Below are 22081 nucleotides of genomic sequence, written 5' to 3'. Positions count from 1 at the left end.
TGACCTGTCGCTCAGCCGCCACGATCCGCTGCTGGACTTTCTGGAGCTCGCTCAGGGCCGCCTCGAAGTCCATGGCCAGCTTCGAGCAGGGGGATGTCGACCCGTCGGTGCCTCCGTCGCCGGCCGCGGCGGCTTGCCTGAGGTTGTACGACGTGATTCTGGCGAGCCGCGCGGCCTCGGCCCGCGTCGAGCGGAGGCGGACGCGGAGGGCGGGCGTGTCCTTGGGCGTGCCCAGCGCGTCGCCGAGGTGCCGCAGCGCCACCACCTTGGTGTTGATCTGGAACACGCCGTGCGCCACCACCTGCGCCAGCGGCAGCGGCGCCGGCCGCACGACGCCCGCCTCAAGGTCCTCGAAGCTCATCGATCGGCCCTGGTTGGTTATACGAGCCTCGAATCCACCCACGTATACGTACTGCTCGCAGGAGATCGAAGCTGCTGCAGGGGGTTAATCGCCGTGTCGAATAGTTTCGCTCTTTGCCTGTCCGACCTGTATGTATATTTAACGATGGCGGCATTACGATCTAAACCGCCGGCACCTTGTCGGAGTCGGATCGGAATCGAGACGCTTCTCCGGTAGCATTACGACTCGTAGAAAATAAGAGCGTCGTCCGCAGTGCCTTGTGTCGGGGGCAAGATCCACACCTAGCAATTTTCTAAAACGACGGGGTGGCAAGCGCCCCGCTGTCCGGCTCGCCCTGCCAGTCGGCCATCCGGCTCCGGGCCGGCTTGGCGGGGCACAAGGCTTGACCCGGCCGGGCCGGCTCCCGCTCAGGCCGGCCAGATGATCGGACAGCCCCCCTCCTGCGACGAGCGGACGTGACTACAGTGTTTCTGTCGTCCCGGCCAAGGCAGGCGTAGCTACAGTGCCTCAGAGGCCACGCCCTTGGAGTCGGCGGCGGCGACCCGGAGCGAACCTGTAGCAAGTCGGTGTCAGCCACTCCGTGACACGAACAACGGCGTGCCACGGTGCTGCGCCTCCCTGGGACCCGCGTCTGGCTGACCCGGCAGCCGGCGGGCCCCACGACTGGCTCTAGACGATGGCAGCAGGGCGCTGCATCCATGTAAGAGCATCTCCAGCCGTTGGCCCTTCAGGGGGCGCCTAAAATCGTCGTCTGAGGGTGAGCCGACGTAAAAAATGGGTCTGGGGGCGAGTTGGTCTCCAGCCGTCGGCCCCACGGCCGCCCCAGGCACAATTAAATAAAAAAAATTATAGCAAATTTCGGCACAGTTCGGCGAAGTTCGGCTAAACACGACAAATTTCGGCCAACTTGAGCATATATTTGGACAAAGTTCGTCGATTTTAATTACATAGCAAATATATAATAAACTAATCTAAAAGAAATTTGCTGAACACCGAGTAGTCGCCGTCGTCGCCGCCATCCTCGTCGTCGGCCTTCTCCTCCTTGACACAGGCGCCCCTGCTGGACCCGGCGTCGCCATGGCAGACTGGTGGCGGCGGCGGCGCGTTGTCGTCGTCGCTGTCATCGATGACGACGACTCCTCCTTCGTCGCGGCCCCGGCGGCGCTCCGCGAAGCGCTGCACGGCGGCGCACTGGCGCTCCATCGTCATCTTGAGGGAGTCCTGGCGTGCCCATTCAAGGGCCGCGTCGTCGTCGCGCTCGACCTCGCCGTGCTCCGTCTTCACGGCGGCGAGCCCCGGCTCTGCCTTCACCGGCGCGAGCCCCGACTCCGTCTTTGGCTTGACGAAGCGCGGAGGAGGAGCCGACGAGGAGGCGCGCCGGCCACCCTTGTTGATGACGATGCCGGCGCTGCGAGTGCGCCGGCCGAGCGGCGACTCCGCCGCGGGTTCGTCCTTGACGTCGAGCAGCGCCGGAGTGCCGGAGGAGTGCGAGGAAGAGCGCGAGGAGGAGGAGGAAGAGGAGGAGCCAAACCTCCTTGGCGCCCATGGCCCGTCGCATCGGTGGTGCGCCTGGGCGGCCGTCCTCGCCGGGGGGTACGCCAACGACGGGTCGTTGCCGCCCTCGAGGTGCGTCAGCACGCCCTCGAGTGTACGTCCGGGGACGCCCCACCACAGGCGGCGCCCCTCGTTGTTCTTCATGCCGGCGACCACCGCCGCGCCGTTGGTGGACGCCAGCCGCTGCTGCTGACGGCGCTCGAAGTACGCCGCCCAAGTCGCACGGTTGTCGGCGGCGTACTGGGGGAGGGAGAGTTGGGCGTCGGTGAGGAAGGCGCGCACGACGTCGACCTCCTCGGCGAAGTACCCGGGTTTGGCCCCGACGTCGGGCAGCGGGGGAATGGGCACTCCCCCGTTGCTGAGCTTCCAGCCCGTCGGCCCGGCGCGCATGTCCGGCGGCGCCGGGATGTTCGCCTGGAACAGGAGCCAAGACTCCTGTTCGCGGAGCGAGCGGCGGCCGAAGCCGTTGGCCGTCGCCTCATCTCCGGGGAAACGCTCGGCCATCGGGAGGGGAGGGAGAGCGAGGGCTCGACGGCGGCGCTCGGGAGAGGGGGGCTCGGCGGCGGCTCTCGGGAGAGGCAGAGCTCGGTGGCTAGGGCTAGGGCTGGTGTGTCCAGAGGCAAGGGAAGCCGCTGGCTTTATATAGCCGCGCGGCGCCTGTGTGTACGCGTGCGAGGGAGGGAAGGCGTCGGCGCCGTCCCGTGACGCGCCGTCCGTAAGGAATCAATGGTAAGGCTGACCGGCGGCAGCCTTGCCATTGATTCCCCACGGGAAACCGAGGCATGGGGGGAAGACGACGCGCGGTGTTGCTGACACGGCGGGCCCGCGGCTCTTTCGCGCCAAAACCGCTCGCCCCGGCGTCCCCGAGCGCCCCCCAGCGCGCCGGGTTCCGCCTGGGTCCGCCGGCGCTAATTTCGGCCCAGGCCGGTGAAAATCAGGCTCCTGGGGCGCGACTGGGCCGATTTTTCTGCGCCGGCGCAAAAAAATTGCCTGGGAAGGCCTTTCTGGGGGCGCGGCTGGAGATTCTCTAACCTTACCATTGTAACCCTGGGGCCGGCCTATAAGACCCCCTAGGAGCTCTCCGTGCAAGGACAACTTCTTCCCGACACACACTCACATACCCATACATGAAAACCAGGAGAAGCAAAGAGCTAGCTCTTCTTCCTCCTCCCACCAACCAGCTCCAGGAGTGCATTGTATTCACCTTGTGAGATCCATCTAGTAGATCCAGCAAGACTAGGGTTTTCCCTCCCTCGGAGGGCCCCAAACCTGGGTACATCGGGAGTTCCTCTTCGCTTGTTCCCGATCTCGCCTTCGGAACCCTCCGACGCTCTCCGTCCCCAACCATGTTCGATAAGCCTACCCATGGAATCTACCATGAGAACACCACAATAGCTGACGCTCACCGTGGGGCTGTTCGTGGCGTCGACCGGAGTTTCGTTCCAGACAAGACCCTTCACTCCCATTGGCAAGCGCATCGCCACTGTCTGCTCAGCACGCCTGTCGCTATTGTTGGCGCTAGCTCCGGCGCGGCGCTTGGCGTTGCTAGCCTAGCCAGTGGCACCAGCGTTGCTAGCCTAGCCAGTGGCACCATCGTCCCCTTCGGCGGTGGGAGTTGTTGGGGAACGTTGCACGGGAAACAAAAAAATTTCTACAAACACCCAAGATCCAATCTAAGTGATGACCATCTACGAGAGGATAGATTGGATCTACATACCCTTGTAGATCGCTAAGCAGAAGCGTTAAGAAACGCGGTTGATGTAGTCGAACGTCTTCGCAATCCAATCATGATCTGTCCGCGAACGTCTTCGCGATCCAGTCACGATTCGTCCCGCGAACTCCCGATCCAAGTGCCGAACGGACGACACCTCCGCGTTCAACACATGTATGGCTTGATGACGCCTTCACCTCCTCGATCCAATGAGCGATGGTGAAGTAGTAGCTCGAGTCCTCCGACATCACGACGGTGTGGTGGCGGCGGTGGTGGCGGAATCTCAGTAGAGCTTCGCTTAGCACTACAGAGAGGAAGAGGGATGCGGGGGAGAGGAGAGGCAGCGTCGTGGCGTAGATATGTGCTCAAGGGGTGCGGCTGCCCTCTCTCTTCCTCTATATATAGGGGAAGGGAGGAGGGGTGGCATCCCTAGGGTTTCCCCTAGGGGGCGGCGGCTAGGGCAGATGGGATCTCCCCGAGGGTGACTTGCCCCCCAAGCCAGGAGGTGGGAAGCCCTAGGGGGCGGCCCAAACCCTCCTGGTTACGTGAGATTGGGTGAGGGGGGCGCTCAACCCCTTAGTGGGCTGGTTTACAACTCCCCTTGGCCCATGGGGCCCCCAACACTTGCCCCTCCCCCCGAAACCCCTTTCGATGCCGCAAGTCATCACCTGGTACCTCCGGAACAATTTCGGACTCCAATACCCTTCGTCTAATATATCAGTATTCACCTCCGGACCATTACGGAGTTCCTCGTCATGTCCGGGATCTCATCCGGGACTCGCAACAACCTTCGGTAACCACCATAATGACTCAACTATACTTATATCGTCACCAAACATTAAGTGTGTAGACCCTACGGGTTCGAGAACTATGCAGACATGACCGAGACATCTCTACGGTCAATAACCAATAGCGGGACCTGGATGCCCATATTGGTTCCCACATATTCTACGAAGATTTTATTGGTGGAACCTCGATGTCAAGGATTCAGCTAATCCCGTATGTAGTTCCCTTTGTCTATCGGCATGTTACTTGCCCGAGATTCGATCGTCGGTATCTCCATACCTAGTTCAATCTCGTTATCGGCAAGTCTTTTTACTCATTCTGTAGTACAAGATCCCGTGGCTAACTCATTAGTAACATTTCTTGCAAGCTCATTGTGATACTATATTACCGAGTGGGCCCTAAGATACCTCTCCGTCATACGGAGTGGCAAATCCCAGTCTTGATCCATGCCAAGGAGATGACTGTAGAGCACCTTTGTAGTCACCTAGTTATGTTGCGACATTTGGTACACACAAGGTACTCCTCCGATGTCAGTGAGTTGCATGATCTCATGGTCATAGGAACATATACTTGACATGCGTAAAACGATAGCAAACTTGATACGATCATATGCTACGTTTATAGTTTGGGTCATGTCCATCACATCATTCTCCTAATGATGTGACCTTGTTATCAAATGACAACTCATGTCCATGGCTAGGAAACCATAGCCATCTTTGATCAACGAGCTAGTCCGGTAGAGGCTGATTAGGGACATCTTGTTGTCTATGTATCCACACATGTATTTGAGTTTTTGATTAATACAATTCTAGCATGGATAATAAACGATTACCATGAACAAGGAAATATGATAATAACCAATTTATTATTGCCTCTAGGGCATATTTCCAACAAGAGTGCCTTGTTGTTTGAGAGACTGTTGTTTTGTCTTTTCCATGTGATCGTTTGCCTCCGGGCACCTGGCGCTATTGTAGGCACCGGCTCCGGCGCGACGCTTGGCATCGCTAGCCTAGCTGGTGGCACCATCGTCCCCTTCGGCGGTGGGAGTGCCTTATGTTGGGGAACGTAGTAATTTCAAATAATTTCCTACGCACACGCAAGATCATGGTGATGCATAGCAACGAGAGGGGAGAGTGTTGTCCACGTACCCTTGTAGACCGAAAGCGGAAGCATTAGCACAACGCGGTTGATGTAGTCGTACGTCTTCACGATCCGACCGATCAAGTACCGAACGTACGACACCTCCGAGTTCAGCACACGTTCATCCCGATGATGTCCCTCGAGCTCCGATCCAGCCGAGTGTTGAGGGAGAGTTTCGTCAGCACGACGGCGTGATGATGTTGTTGATGTTCTACCGACGCAGGGCTTCGCCTAAGCACTGCTACAGTATTACCGAGGTGGGCTATGGTGGAGGGGGGCACCGCACACGGCTAAGAGATCAATGATTAATTGTTGTCTCTAGGGTGCCCCCTGCACCCGTATATAAAGGAGCAAGGGGGGGTGTGGCCGGCCAAGGGAGAGGGCGCGCCAGGAGGAGTCTTACTCCCACTGGGAGTAGGATTCCCCCCTTTCCTAGTTGGATTAGGACTTGAGGGGGAAGGAGTGGAGGAGAAGGAAGGAAGGGGGGGGGGGCGCCGCCCCCTCTCCTTGTCCTATTCGGACTAGGGGGGAGGGGCGCGCGGCCAGCCCTTGTCTCCTCTCCTCTCTTCCACCTAGGCCCACTAAGGCCCATTTGATTCCCGGGGGGTTCCGGTAACCTCCTGGTACTCCGGTAAAAATCCCGATTTTACCCGGAACACTTCCGATATCCAAACATAGGCTTCCAATATATCAATCTTCATGTCTCGACCATTTCGAGACTCCTCGTCATGTCCGTGATCACGTCCGGGACTCCAAACAACCTTCGGTACATCAAAACATATAAACTCATAATACAACTGTCATCGTAACGTTAAGCATGCGGACCCTACGGGTTCGAGAACTATGTAGACATGACCGAGACACGTCTCCGGTCAATAAACAATAGCGGAACCTGGATGCTCATATTGGCTCCTACATATTCTACGAAGATCTTTATCGGCCAGACCGCATAACAACATACGTTGTTCCCTTTGTCATCGATATGTTACTTGCCCGAGATTCGATCGTCGGTATCTCAATACCTAGTTCAATCTCGTTACCGGCAAGTCTCTTTACTCGTTCCGTAATACATCATCCCGCAACTAAGTCATTAGTTGCAATGCTTGCAAGGCTTAAGTGATGTGCATTACCGAGAGGGCCCAAAGATACCTCTCCGACAATCGGAGTGACAAATCCTAATCTCGAGATACGCCAACCCAACAAGTACCTTCAGAGACACCTGTAGAGCACCTTTATAATCACACAGTTACGTTGTGACGTTTGGTAGCACACAAAGTGTTCCTCCGGTAAACGGGAGTTGCATAATCTCATAGTCATAGGAACATGTATAAGTCATGAAGAAAGCAATAGCAACATACTAAACGATTGTGTGCTAAGCTAACGGAATGGGTCATGTCAATCACATCATTCTCCTAATGATGTGATCCCGTTAATCAAATGACAACCCATGTCAATGGCTAGGAAACTTAACCATCTTTGATCAACGAGCTAGTCAAGTAGAGGCATACTAGTGACACTCTGTTTGTCTATTCACACATGTATTATGTTTCCGGTTAATACAATTCTAGCATTAATAATAAACATTTATCATGATATAAGGAAATAAATAATAACTTTATTATTGCCTCTAGGGCATATTTCCTTCAGTCTCTCACTTGCACTAGAGTCAATAATCTAGATTACACAGTAATGATTCTAACACCCATGGAGCCTTGGTGCTGATCATGTTTTGCTCGTGGAAGAGGCTTAGTTAGCGGGTCTACAACATTCAGATCCGTATGTATTTTGCAAATTTCTATGTCTCCCACCTGGACTAGATCCCGGATGGAATTGAAGCATCTCTTGATGTGCTTGGTTCTCTTGTGAAATCTGGATTCCTTCGCCAAGGCAATTGCACCAGTATTGTCACAAAAGATTTTCATTGGACCCGATGCACTAGGTATGACACCTAGATCGGATATGAACTCCTTCATCCAGACTCCTTCATTTGCTGCTTCCGAAGCAGCTATGTACTCCGCTTCACATGTAGATCCCGCCACGACGCTTTGTTTAGAACTGCACCAACTGACAGCTCCTCCGTTCAATGTAAACACATATCCGGTTTGCGATTTAGAATCGTCCGGATCAGTGTCAAAGCTTGCATCAACGTAACCATTTACAATGAGCTCTTTGTTACCTCCATAAACGAGAAACATATCCTTAGTCCTTTTCAGGTACTTTAGGATGTTCTTGACCGCTGTCCAGTGATCCACTCCTGGATTACTTTGGTACCTCCCTGCTAGACTTATAGCAAGGCACACATCAGGTCTGGTACACAGCATTGCATACATGATAGAGCCTATGGCTGAAGCATAGGGAACATCTTTCATTTTCTCTCTATCTTCTGCAGTGGTCGGGCATTGAGTCTTACTCAACTTCACACCTTGTAACACATGCAAGAACCCTTTCGTTGCTTGATCCATTTTGAACTTCTTCAAAACTTTGTCAAGGTATGTGCTTTGTGAAAGTCCAATTAAGCGTCTTGATCTATCTCTATAGATCTTAATGCCCAATATATAAGCAGCTTCACCGAGGTCTTTCATTGAAAAACTCTTATTCTAGTATCCCTTTATGCTACCCAGAAATTCTATATCATTTCCAATCAGCAATATGTCATCCACATATAATATCAGAAATGCTACAGAGCTCCCACTCACTTTCTTGTAAATACAGGCTTCTCCAAAAGTCTGTATAAAACCAACTGCTTTGATCACACTATCAAAGCGTTTATTCCAACTCCGAGAGGCTTGCACAAGTCCATAAATGGATCACTGGAGCATGCACACTTTGTTAGCTCCCTTTGGATCGACAAAACCTTCCGATTGCATCATATACAACTCTTCTTCCAGAAATCCATTCAGGAATGCAGTTTTGAAATCCATCTGCCATATTTCATAATCATAAAACGCGGCAATTGCTAACATGATTCGGACAGACTTAAGCATCGCTACGGGTGAGAAGGTCTCATCGTAGTCAATCCCTTGAACTTGTCGAAAACCTTTCGCAACAAGTCGAGCTTTGTAGACAGTAACATTACCGTCAGCGTCAGTCTTCTTCTTGAAGATCCATTTACTCTCAATTGCTTGCCGATCAAAAGGGAAGTCAACCAAAGTCCACACTTTGTTCTCATACATGGACCCCATCTCAGATTTCATGGCTTCAAGCCATTTTGCGGAATCTGGGCTCACCATCGCTTCATCATAGTTCGTAGGTTCATCATGATCTAGTAGCATGACTTCCAGAACAGGATTACCGTACCACTCTGGTACGGATCTCACTCTGGTTGATCTACGAAGATCAGTAGCTACTTGAACTGAAGTTCCATGATCATCATCATTAACTTCCTCACTAGTTGGTGTAGGTGTCATAGAAACCGATTTATGTGATATACTACTTTCCAATAAGGGAGCAGGTACAGTTACCTCATCAAGTTCTACTTTCCTCCCACTCACTTCTTTCGAGAGAAACTCCTTCTCTAGAAAGGATCCATTCTTGGCAACGAATGTCTTGCCTTTAGATCTGTGATAGAAGGTGTACCCAACAGTCTCCTTTGGGTATCCTATGAAGACACATTTCTCCGATTTGGGTTCGAGCTTATCAGATTGAAGCTTTTTGACATAAGCATCGCAGCCCCAAACTTTCAGAAACGACAACTTTGGTTTCTTGCCAAACCATAGTTCATAAGGCATTGTCTCGACGGATTTCGATGGTGCCCTATTTAACGTGAATGTGGCCGTCTCTAAAGCATAACCCCAAAACGATAGCGGTAAATCAGTAAGAGACATCATAGATCGCACCATATCTAGTAAAGTACGATTACGACGTTCGGACACACCATTACGCTGTGGTGTTCCGGGGGCGTGAGTTGCGAAACTATTCCGCATTGTTTCAAATGTAGACCAAACTCGTAACTCAAATAATCTCCTCCATGATCAGATTGTAGAAACTTTATTTTCTTGTTACGATGATTTTCAACTTCACTCTGAAATTCTTTGAACTTTTCAAATGTTTCAGACTTATGCTTCATCAAGTAGATATACCCATATCTGCTTAAATCATCTGTGAAGGTGAGAAAATAACTATGTCCGCCACGAGCCTCAACATTCATCGAACCACATACATCTGTATGTATGATTTCCAACAAATCTGTTGCTCTCTCCATAGTACCGGAGAACGGCGTTTTAGTCATCTTGCCCATGAGGCACGGTTCGCAAGTACCAAGTGATTCATAATCAAGTGGTTCCAAAAGTCCATCAATATGGAGTTTCTTCATGCGCTTTATACCGATATGACCTAAACGGCAGTGCCACAAATAAGTTGCACTATCATTATCAACTCTGCATCTTTTGGCTTCAACATTATGAATATGTGTATCACTACTATCGAGATAAAAAACAGACCACTCTTCAAGGGTGCATGACCATAAAAGATATTACTCATATAAATAGAACAACCATTATTCTCTGATTTAAATGAATAACCGTCTCGCATCAAACAAGATCCAGATATAATGTTCATGCTCAACGCCGGCACCAAATAACAATTATTTAGGTCTAATACTAATCCCGAAGGTAGATGTAGAGGTAGCGTGCCGACCGCAATCACATCGACTTTGGAACCGTTTCCCACGCGCATCGTCACCTCACCTTTGCCAGTGTTCGCTTAATCCGTAGTCCCTGTTTCGAGTTGCAAATAATAGCAACAGAACCAGTATCAAATACCCAGGTGCTATTGCGAGCTCTAGTAAGGTACACATCAATAACATGTATATCACATATACCTTTGTTCACCTTGCCATCCTTCTTATCCGCCAAATACTTGGGGCAGTTCCGCTTCCAGTGACCAGTCTGCTTGCAGTAGAAGCACTCAGTTTCAGGCTTAGGTCCAGACTTGGGTTTCTTCTCCTGAGCAGCAACTTGCTTGCTGTTCTTCTTGAAGTTCCCCTTCTTCTTCCCTCTGCCCTTTTTCTTGAAACTAGTGGTCTTGTTGACCATCAACACTTGATGCTCCTTCTTGATTTCTACCTCCGCAGCCTTTAGCATTACGAAGAGCTCGGGAATTGTCTTATTCATCCCTTGCATATTATAGTTCATCACGAAGCTCTTGAAGCTTGGTGGCAATGATTGAAGAACTCTGTCAATGACACTATCAACCGGAAGATCAACTCCCAGCTGAGTCAAGTGATTATGGTACCCAGACATTCTGAGTATATGTTCACTGACAGAACTAGTCTCCTCCATCTTGCAGCTGTAGAACTTATTGGAGACTTCATATCTCTCAATCCGGGAATTTGCTTGAAATATTAAGTTCAACTCCCGGAACATCTCATATGCTCCATGACGTTCAAAACGTCGTTGAAGTCCTGGTTCCAAGCCGTAAAGCATGGCACACTGAACTATCGACTAGTCATCAACACGCAACTGCCAGGCATTCACAATGTCTGTAGTTGCTGGCGCAGGAGGTACACCTAGCGGTGCTTCCAGGATGTAACTCTTCTGTGCAGCAATGAGGATAATCCTCAAGTTACGGACCCAGTCCGTGTAATTGCTACTATCATCTTTCAACTTTGCTTTCTCAAGGAACGCATTAAAATTCAACGGAACAACAACACGGGCCATCTATCTACAATCAAACATAGACAAGCAAGATACTATCAGGTACTAAGTTCATGATAAATTTAAGTTCAATTAATCATATTACTTAAGAACTCCCACTTAGAAAGACATCCCTCTAATCCTCTAAGTGATCACGTGATCCGAATCAACTAAACCATAACCGATCATCACGTGAAATGGAGTAGCTTTCAATGGTGAACATCACTATGTTGATCATATCTACTATATGATTCATGCTCGACCTTTCGGTCTCAGTGTTCCGAGGCCATATCTGCATATGCTAGGTGTAAGTGCATCTAGTGCCACCCCTAGTTGGTTTTGGAGTATTGACGACAAACCTAGTTGAGGGACTAATGTGTTTGTGAGAATTGCAGGATAACACAGGTAGAAGTCCCTCATTGATTCGGTTTTCCTACCAGAGATGACCCCTAAAATGTATGAAGACATTGAAGTCAAAGGTGGTAAGAGAAGACATTCACCTTGAAGACTATGACAAGAGAAGACATTGCATGAAGACTATGGAGCGCGAAGACTTAGATCTTTCGTAGTTCTTTTTCTTCTTTGTTGAGTCATAGGAACCACCGTACTATCAAGTGGGGTCCAAGAAAACTAGTCAGAATGACTGAAGTGGTGCTTAACCACAATCCTATGTCTTTGAGTGAAGACTATGAGAGCGAATCTTGTTCAGAGTTGGACAAGTCAGCTTTGCTTGTAGCCGAAGTAAAGTTGCCATGTGTGTTTTAAATCTGACCGTTGGAACACGTGTCAGTTCCTTAGTGACCCAGGGTCATTTCGGACAAATCAGGTCGGGTTGCCTAGTGGCTATAAATAGCCCACCCCCTACAACCATAAACGGTTGGCTACTCAGAGTTAAAGTACGGCTTTTGTCGTTTGAGAGCAACCCACCTCGAAGCCTTTGAGAGAGAATTCCTTGAGAGGATAAAGTCCTAACCACCCAGAGCCAAAGAGTGTTAGGCATCACTTAAGTCTTCTTGTCTGTGTGATCTGAAGACTTATTACACTTGAAGACTGTGAATCCTCCAGGCGGTTAGGCGTCGCGTTCTGAGCATCCAAGAGTCATTGTGGATCGCCAGTGAACGAAGTCTGTGAAGGTTTGGAAGTTTACCTTGAAGACTTACCAGAGTGATTGGGCAAGGTCTGTGTGACCTTAGCTCAAGGGGAATATGGAGAGGACTAAGTGTTCTGAGCTGTGTGCTCAGGACTAAGTGTCCGGGACTGAGTGTCCTCAGGTTTAAATACCTATCCGCCCTAACCAGACGTACAACTGTCACAACAGTTGGAACTGGTCTACCAAACCTTTGTCTTCGTCACGCACACTGGTTCTATCCTTCTCATCTCTTTATTTACGGTTGGCTCTTGTAAAGTTAGTGCCTATTTGCTTTATCTATTTTTCTTCACTGTGTACCTGATCCTTACTGCCTAGCTACTATTAGTCAGTGTGGTTTCACTTCATTGAATGCTTGACTATTGTCTGTCTAGTGTAGTCTATCTTCCGCTGGATGGAAATAGGTTCAATTCTATCATTTGTCTTTGAAACTTCCATGTTTTGAAGTCTTTCATAAAAATCGCCTATTCACCCCCCTCTAGTCGATATAACACACTTTTAATTGGTATCAAAGCAAGGTACTCCCTTATTCTGTGTGATTTTGGTTTAACCGCCTGGAGTTTCAGTTATGTCGACCACATGTATGAAGACTGTGTCATGCCCCATCTTTGACGGTCACGAGTATCCCAAGTGGAAGGCCTTGATGAAGAAGCGCCTCATGGCAACAAACAGCGAGCTGTGGACCATCACTGAGATTGGTCTGACCGATCTGTGCAAAATGGCGGAAGCTGATGACATTCGCAAGTACACTCTTCTCAACCTCACGGCGAAGGACGTCATCTGCTCTTGTCTATCTCAAAATTAGTTTAGGAATGTCATGCATCTCGATCATGCAAAGCTCATCTAGGACCGCCTCTCTAAGGTCTATGAGGGTCATCGAACTCGTCATGATCCTCGGTTCAAGGACTTTAAGGAGTCACTCAAAGCGATGACTTTCGAACCAGAATCATCATCTCCTGCATCATGCCTTATGGCAAATGATGCTAAGGTAATTGAATGATATCTATCTAAATCCAGTGATGATGAATCTAGTGATGAATTTGGACCCAGCTATGCAAAACTTGCTTCCCTTGTCACTAAACAACAGAAAGCTATCGAACATATTCAAAAACTGTTAGACAAAAGCGATGACCTGTTGGACACTGAAATGACTCGATCTCAATCCTTAATTGAAGACATAAAAGAATCTTCATATTAAGTATGAGGAACTTGAAAGTCGTCATGAAACGCTCTCAACAACTCATGAAGAACTCGAGAAATTGAGAGCGGCTCATGAAGATCTTCAAAAGGAAAACGAGTCACTTCGCGCCGAACAGATCAGTTTAGCCCAGGAAGAATTTGAACCACCATGTCTTAAATGCACTGAGCGTGATAACGCTACTCCTGTTGTTGAATGTTCTACTACGGCTACTGTTGCAATATCTTCAACTGTTAATGTGGAAACTAACCCCTCTGCTGAGGACACCACTGAAGGAAATATGCCCTAGAGGCAATAATAAAGTTATTATTTATTTCCTTATAATCATGATAAATGTTTATTATTCATGCTAGAATTGTATTTTCCGGAAACATAATACATGTGTGAATACATAGACAAACAGAGTGTCACTAGTATGCCTCTACTTGACTAGCTCGTTAATCAAAGATGGTTATGTTTCCTAACCATGAACAATGAGTTGTTATTTGATTAACGAGGTCACATCATTAGTAGAATGATCTGATTGACATGACCCATTCCATTAGCTTAGCACCTGATCGTTTAGTATGTTGCTATTGCTTTCTTCATGACTTATACATGTTCCTATGACTATGAGATTATGCAACTCCCGTTTACCGGAGGAACACTTTGGGTACTACCAAACGTCACAACGTAAATGGGTGATTATAAAGGAGTACTACAGGTGTCTCCAATGGTCGATGTTGGGTTGGCGTATTTCGAGATTAGGATTTGTCACTCTGATTGTCGGAGAGGTATCTCTGGGCCCTCTCGGTAATACACATCACATAAGCCTTGCAAGCATTACAACTAATATGTTAGTTGTGAGATGATGTATTACGGAACGAGTAAAGAGACTTACCGGTAACGAGATTGAACTAGGTATTGGATACCGACGATCGAATCTCGGGCAAGTAACATACCGATGACAAAGGGAACAACGTATGTTGTTATGCGGTCTGACCGATAGAGATCTTCGTAGAATATGTAGGAGCCAATATGGGCATCCAGGTCCCGCTATTGGTTATTGACCAGAGACATGTCTCGGTCATGTCTACATTGTTCTCGAACCCGTAGGGTCCGCACGCTTAAGGTTACGATGACAGTTATATTATGAGTTTATGCATTTTGATGTACCGAAGGTTGTTCGGAGTCCCGGATGTGATCACGGACATGACGAGGAGTCTCGAAATGGTCGAGACATAAAGATTGATATATTGGAAGCCTATGTTTGGACATCGGAAGTGTTCCGGGTGAAATCGGGATTTTACCGGGTTACCGGGAGGTTACCGGAACCCCCCGGGAACCACATGGGCCTTCATGGGCCTTAGTGGAAAGGAGAAAGGGGCAGCCCAAGGGGGCTGCGCGCCTCCTCCCTTCTCCTAGTCCTATTAGGACTAGGAGAGGTGGCCGGCCACCCCTCTCCCTCTTTCCCCCTTGGGAATCCTAGTTGGAATAGGATTGGAGGGGAGTCCTACTCCCGGTAGGAGTAGGACTCCTCCTGCGCCTCCTCCTCCTGGCCGGTGCACCCTCCCCCCTTGGCTCCTTTATATACTGAGGCAGGGGCACCTCTAAACACACAAGTTGACACAAGTTGATCCACGTGATCGATTCCTTAGCCGTGTGCGGTGCCCCCTGCCACCATATTCCTCGATAATACTGTAGCGGAGTTTAGGCGAAGCCCTGCTGCTGTAGTTCATCAAGATCGTCACCACGCCGTCGTGCTGACGAAACTCTTCCCCGACACTTTGCTGGATCGGAGTCCGGGGATCGTCATCGAGCTGAACGTGTGCTCGAACTCGGAGGTGCCGTAGTTTCGGTGCTTGATCGGTTGGATCGTGAAGACGTACGACTACTTCCTCTACGTCGTGTCATTGCTTCCGCAGTCGGTCTGCGCTGGGTACGTAGACAACACTCTCCTCTCGTTGCTATGCATCACATGATCCTGTGTGCGCGTAGGAAAATTTTTGAAATTACTACGAAACCCAACACGACCCGCATCTCCATAACACTCGACCCAAAATAGGAAGAAGCGCTCATCCAGTTCCTCCGTGAGAACTGGGACATTTTTGCATGGAAGCCCGCTGACATGCCAGGTGTTCCCAGGGGACTGGCTGAGCATCGCCTAAGAGTCGACTCGTCTGCAAAACCAGTCAAAGAGCATCTTCGGCGGTCCGCCGTCCAGAAGAGAAAGGCCATCGGTGAAGAAGTGGCTCGACTGTTGGCGGCAGGATTTATCCGAGAGATATACCACTCCGAGTGGCTCGCTAATGTCGTCATGGTTCCTAAGAAGGACAAGTCGCTCCGAATGTGCATTGATTTCAAGCACATCAACCGGGCCTGCCCGAAAGATCACTTTCCTCTCCCTCGCATAGATCAAATTGTTGACTCGACCGCGGGATGCGAGAGGTTGTCTTTTTTAGATGCTTACTCCGGGTACCACCAGATCCGTCTGTACGGGCCCGATGAGGTAAAAACAGCTTTCATCACTCCATTCGGGTGCTTCTGCTATATCACCATGCCATTCGGCCTCAAGAATGCCGGAGCCACTTTTATGCGAATGATTCAGAAGTGTCTACTCACCCAAATCAGTCGGAATGTGGAAGCTTATATGGATGATATGAAGGAAATATGCCCTAGAGGCAATAATAAAGTTATTATTTATTTCCTTATAATCATGATAAATGTTTATTATTCATGCTAGAATTGTATTTTCCGGAAACATAATACATGTGTGAATACATAGACAAACAGAGTGTCACTAGTATGCCTCTACTTGACTAGCTCGTTAATCAAAGATGGTTATGTTTCCTAACCATGAACAATGAGTTGTTATTTGATTAACGAGGTCACATCATTAGTAGAATGATCTGATTGACATGACCCATTCCATTAGCTTAGCACCTGATCGTTTAGTATGTTGCTATTGCTTTCTTCATGACTTATACATGTTCCTACGACTATGAGATTATGCAACTCCCGTTTACCGGAGGAACACTTTGGGTACTACCAAACGTCACAACGTAAATGGGTGATTATAAAGGAGTACTACAGGTGTCTCCAATGGTCGATGTTGGGTTGGCGTATTTCGAGATTAGGATTTGTCACTGCGATTGTCGGAGAGGTATCTCTGGGCCCTCTCGGTAATACACATCACATAAGCCTTGCAAGCATTACAACTAATATGTTAGTTGTGAGATGATGTATTACGGAACGAGTAAAGAGACTTACCGGTAACGAGATTGAACTAGGTATTGGATACCGACGATCGAATCTCGGGCAAGTAACATACCGATGACAAAGGGAACAACGTATGTTGTTATGCGGTCTGACCGATAAAGATCTTCGTAGAATATGTAGGAGCCAATATGGGCATCCAGGTCCCGCTATTGGTTATTGACCAGAGACATGTCTCGGTCATGTCTACATTGTTCTCGAACCCGTAGGGTCCGCACGCTTAAGGTTACGATGACAGTTATATTATGAGTTTATGCATTTTGATGTACCGAAGGTTGTTCGGAGTCCCGGATGTGATCACGGACATGACGAGGAGTCTCGAAATGGTCAAGACATAAATATTGATATATTGGAAGCCTATGTTTGGACATCGGAAGTGTTCCGGGTGAAATCGGGATTTTACCGGGTTACCGGGAGGTTACCAGAACCCCCCGGGAACCACATGGGCCTTCATGGGCCTTAGTGGAAAGGAGAAAGGGGCAGCCCAAGGGGGCTGCGCGCCTCCCCCCTTCTCCTAGTCCTATTAGGACTAGGAGAGGTGGCCGGCCACCCCTCTCCCTCTTTCCCCCTTGGGAATCCTAGTTGGAATAGGATTGGAGGGGAGTCCTACTCCCGGTAGGAGTAGGACTCCTCCTGCGCCTCCTCCTCCTGGCCGGCGCACCCTCCCCCCTTGGCTCCTTTATATACTGAGGCAGGGGCACCTCTAAACACACAAGTTGACACAAGTTGATCCACGTGATCGATTCCTTAGCCGTGTGCGGTGCCCCCTGCCACCATATTCCTCGATAATACTGTAGCGGAGTTTAGGCGAAGCCCTGCTGCTGTAATTCATCAAGATCGTCACCACGCCGTCGTGCTGACGAAACTCTTCCCCGACACTTTGCTGGATCGGAGTCCGGGGATCGTCATCGAGCTGAACGTGTGCTCGAACTCGGAGGTGCCGTAGTTTCGGTGCTTGATCGGTTGGATCGTGAAGACGTACGACTACTTCCTCTACGTCGTGTCATCGCTTCCGCAGTCGGTCTGCGTTGGGTACGTAGACAACACTCTTCTCTCGTTGCTATGCATCACATGATCCTGTGTGCGCGTAGGAAAATTTTTGAAATTACTACGAAACCCAACAGTGGCATCCGAGCCTAGGTTAATGATGTTGATGTTATATGCACGAGTAGAACACAAGTGAGTTGTGGACGATACAAGTCATACTGCCTACCAGCATGTCATATTTTGGTTCAGCGGTATTGTTGGACGAGACGACCCGGACCAACCTTACGCGTACGCTTACGCGAGACCGGTTCCCTCGACGTGCTTTGCACAGAGATGGCTTGCGGGCGACTGCCTCTCCAACTTTAGTTGAACCAAGTATGGCTACGCCCGGTCCTTGCGAAGGTTAAAACGGAGTCTATTTGACAAACTATCGTTGTGGTTTTGATGCGTAGGTGAGATTGGTTCTTACTTAAGCCCGTAGCAGCCACGTAAAACATGCAACAACAAAGTAGAGGACGTCTAACTTGTTTTTGCAGGGCATGTTGTGATGTGATATGGTCAAGGCATGATGCTGAATTTTATTGTATGAGATGATCATGTTTTGTAACCAAGTTACCGGCAACTGGCAGGAGCCATATGGTTGTCGCTTTATTGTATGCAATGCAATCGCGATGTAATGCTTTACTTTATTACTAAACGGTAGTGATAGTCGTGGAAGCATAAGATTGGCGAGACGACAACGATGCTACGATGGAGATCAAGGTGTCGCGCCGGTGACGATGGTGATCATGACGGTGCTTCGGAGATGGAGATCACAAGCACAAGATAATGATGGCCATATCATATCACTTATATTGATTGCATGTGATGTTTATCTTTTTATGCATCTTATCTTGCTTTGATTGACGGTAGCATTATAAGATGATCTCTCACTAAATTATCAAGAAGTGTTCTCCCTGAGTATGCACCGTTGCAAAAGTTCTTCGTGCTGAGACACCACGTGATGATCGGGTGTGATAGGCTCTACGTTCAAATACAACGGGTGCAAAACAGTTGCGCACGCAGAATACTCAGGTTAAACTTGACGAGCCTAGCATATGCAGATATGGCCTCGGAACACGGAGATCGAAAGGTCGAGCGTGAATCATATAGTAGATATGATCAACATAATGATGTTCACCGATGAAACTACTCCATCTCACGTGATGATCGGACATGGTTTAGTTGATTTGGATCACGTGATGTCTATCTAAGTGGGAGTTCTTTAATAATATGATTAATTGAACTTAAAATTTATCATGAACTTAGTCCCTGATAGTATCTTGCTTGTTTATGTTGATTGTAGATAGATGGCTCGTGCTGTTGTTCCGTTAAATTTTAATGCGTTCCTTGAGAAAGCAAAGTTGAAAGATGATGGTAGCAATTACACGGACTGGGTCCGTAACTTGAGGATTATCCTCATTGCTGCACAGAAGAATTACGTCCTGGAAGCACCGCTGGGTGCCAGGCCTGCTGCTGGAGCAACGCCAGATGTTATGAACGTCTGGCAGAGCAAAGCTGATGACTACTCGATAGTTCAGTGTGCCATGCTTTACGGCTTAGAATCGGGACTTCAACGACGTTTTGAACGTCATGGAGCATATGAGATGTTCCAGGAGTTGAAGTTAATATTTCAAGCAAATGCCCGGATTGAGAGATATGAAGTCTCCAATAAGTTCTATAGCTGCAAGATGGAAGAGAACAGTTCTGTCAGTGAGCATATACTCAAAATGTCTGGGTATAATAATCACTTGATTCAATTGGGAGTTAATCTTCCGGATGATTGCATCATTGACAGAATTCTCCAATCACTGCCACCAAGCTACAAGAGCTTCGTGATGAACTATAATATGCAAGGGATGAACAAGACTATTCCCGAGCTCTTCGCAATGCTGAAAGCTGCGGAGGTAGAAATCAAGAAGGAGCATCAAGTGTTGATGGTTAACAAGACCACTAGTTTCAAGAAAAAGGGCAAAGGGAAGAAAAAGGGGAACTTCAAAAAGAACGGCAAGCAAGTTGCTGCTCAAGAGAAGAAACCCAAGTCTAAACCAAAGCCTGAAACTGAGTGCTTCTACTGCAAGCAGACTGGTCACTGGAAGCGGAACTGCCCCAAGTATTTGGCGGATAAGAAGGATGGCAAGGTGAACAAAGGTATATGTGATATACATGTTATTGATGTGTACCTTACCAATGCTCGCAGTAGCACCTGGGTATTTGATACTGGTTCTGTTGCTAATATTTGCAACTCGAAACAGGGACTACAGAATAAGCGGGCACTGGCAAAGGACGAGGTGACGATGCGCGTGGGAAACGGTTCCAAAGTCGATGTGATCGCGGTCGGCACGCTACCTCTACATCTACCTTCGGGATTAGTATTAGACCTAAATAATTGTTATTTGGTGCCAGCGTTGAGCATGAACATTATATCTGGATCTTGTTTAATGCGAGACGGTTATTCATTTAAATCAGAGAATAATGGTTGTTCTATTTATATGAGTAATATCTTTTATGGTTATGCACCCTTGAAGAGTGGTCTATTCTTACTAAATCTCGATAGTAGTAATACACATATTCATAATGTTGAAACCAAAAGATGCAGAGTTGATAATGAAAGTGCAACTTATTTGTGGCACTGTCGTTTAGGTCAAATCGGTGTAAAACGCATGAAGAAACTCCATACTAATGGACTTTTGGAACCACTTGATTATGAATCACTTGGTACTTGCGAACCGTGCCTCATGGGCAAGATGACTAAAACACCGTTCTCCGGTATTATGGAGAGAGCAACAGATTTGTTGGAAATCATACATACCGATGTATGTGGCCCGATGAATATTGAGGCTCGTGGCGGATATCGTTATTTTCTCACCTTCACAGATGATTTGAGCAGATATGGATATATCTACTTAATGAAGCATAAGTCTGAAACATTTGAAAAGTTCAAAGAATTTCAGAGTGAAGTTGAAAATCATCGTAACAAGAAAATAAAGTTTCTACGATCTGATCGTGGAGGAGAATATTTGAGTTACGAGTTTGGTGTACATTTGAAAAATTGTGGAATAGTTTCGCAACTCACGCCACCCGGAACACCACAGCGTAATGGTGTGTCCGAACGTCGTAATCGTACTTTACTAGATATGGTGCGATCTATGATGTCTCTTACAGATTTACCGCTATCATTTTGGGGATATGCTTTAGAGACGGCCGCATTCACGTTAAATAGGGCACCATCAAAATCCGTTGAGACGACGCCTTATGAACTATGGTTTGGCAAGAAACCAAAGGTGTCGTTTCTTAAAGTTTGGGGCTGCGATGCTTATGTGAAAAAGCTTCAACCTGATAAGCTCGAACCCAAATCGGAGAAATGTGTATTCATAGGATACCCAAAGGAAACTGTTGGGTACACCTTCTATCACAGATCCGAAGGCAAAACATTTGTTGCTAAGAATGGATCATTTCTAGAGAAGGAGTTTCTCTCGAAAGAAGTGAGTGGGAGGAAAGTAGAACTTGACGAGGTAACTGTACCTGCTCCCTTACTGGAAAGTAGTTCATCACAGAAAACTGTTTCAGTGACACCTACACCAGTTAGTGAGGAAGCCAATGATAATGATCATGAAACTTCAGATCAAGATACTACTGAACTTCGTAGATCAACCAGAGTAAGATCCGCACCAGAGTGGTACGGTAATCCTGTTCTGGAGGTCATGCTACTAGATCATGATGAACCTACGAACTATGAAGAAGCGATGGTGAGCCCAGATTCCGCAAAGTGGCTAGAAGCCATGAAATCTGAGATAGGATCCATGTATGAGAACAAAGTATGGAATTTGGTTGACTTGCCTGATGATCGGCAAGCGATTGAGAATAAATGGATCTTTTAGAAGAAGACTGACGCTGATGGTAATGTTACTGTCTACAAAGCTCGACTTGTCGCAAAAGGTTTTCGGCAAGTTCAAGGAATTGACTACGATGAGACCTTCTCACCCGTAGCGATGCTTAAGTCCGTCCGAATCATGTTAGCAATTGCCGCATTTTATGATTATGAAATTTGGCAAATGGATGTCAAAACTGCATTCCTGAATGGATTCCTGGAAGAAGAGTTGTATATGATGCAACCAAAAGGTTTTGTCGATCCAAAGGGAGCTAACAAAGTGTGCAAACTCCAGCGATCCATTTATGGACTGGTGCAAGCCTCTCGGAGTTGGAATAAACGTTTTGATAGTGTGATCAAAGCATTTGGTTTTATACAGACTTTTGGAGAAGCCTGTAT

The sequence above is a fragment of the Triticum dicoccoides genome, chromosome 7A, assembly GCF_002162155.2.
Source record: "Triticum dicoccoides isolate Atlit2015 ecotype Zavitan chromosome 7A, WEW_v2.0, whole genome shotgun sequence".
In the NCBI taxonomy this organism is placed as follows: domain Eukaryota; kingdom Viridiplantae; phylum Streptophyta; class Magnoliopsida; order Poales; family Poaceae; genus Triticum; species Triticum dicoccoides.
Note: the sequence above shows the minus strand (reverse complement) of the source record.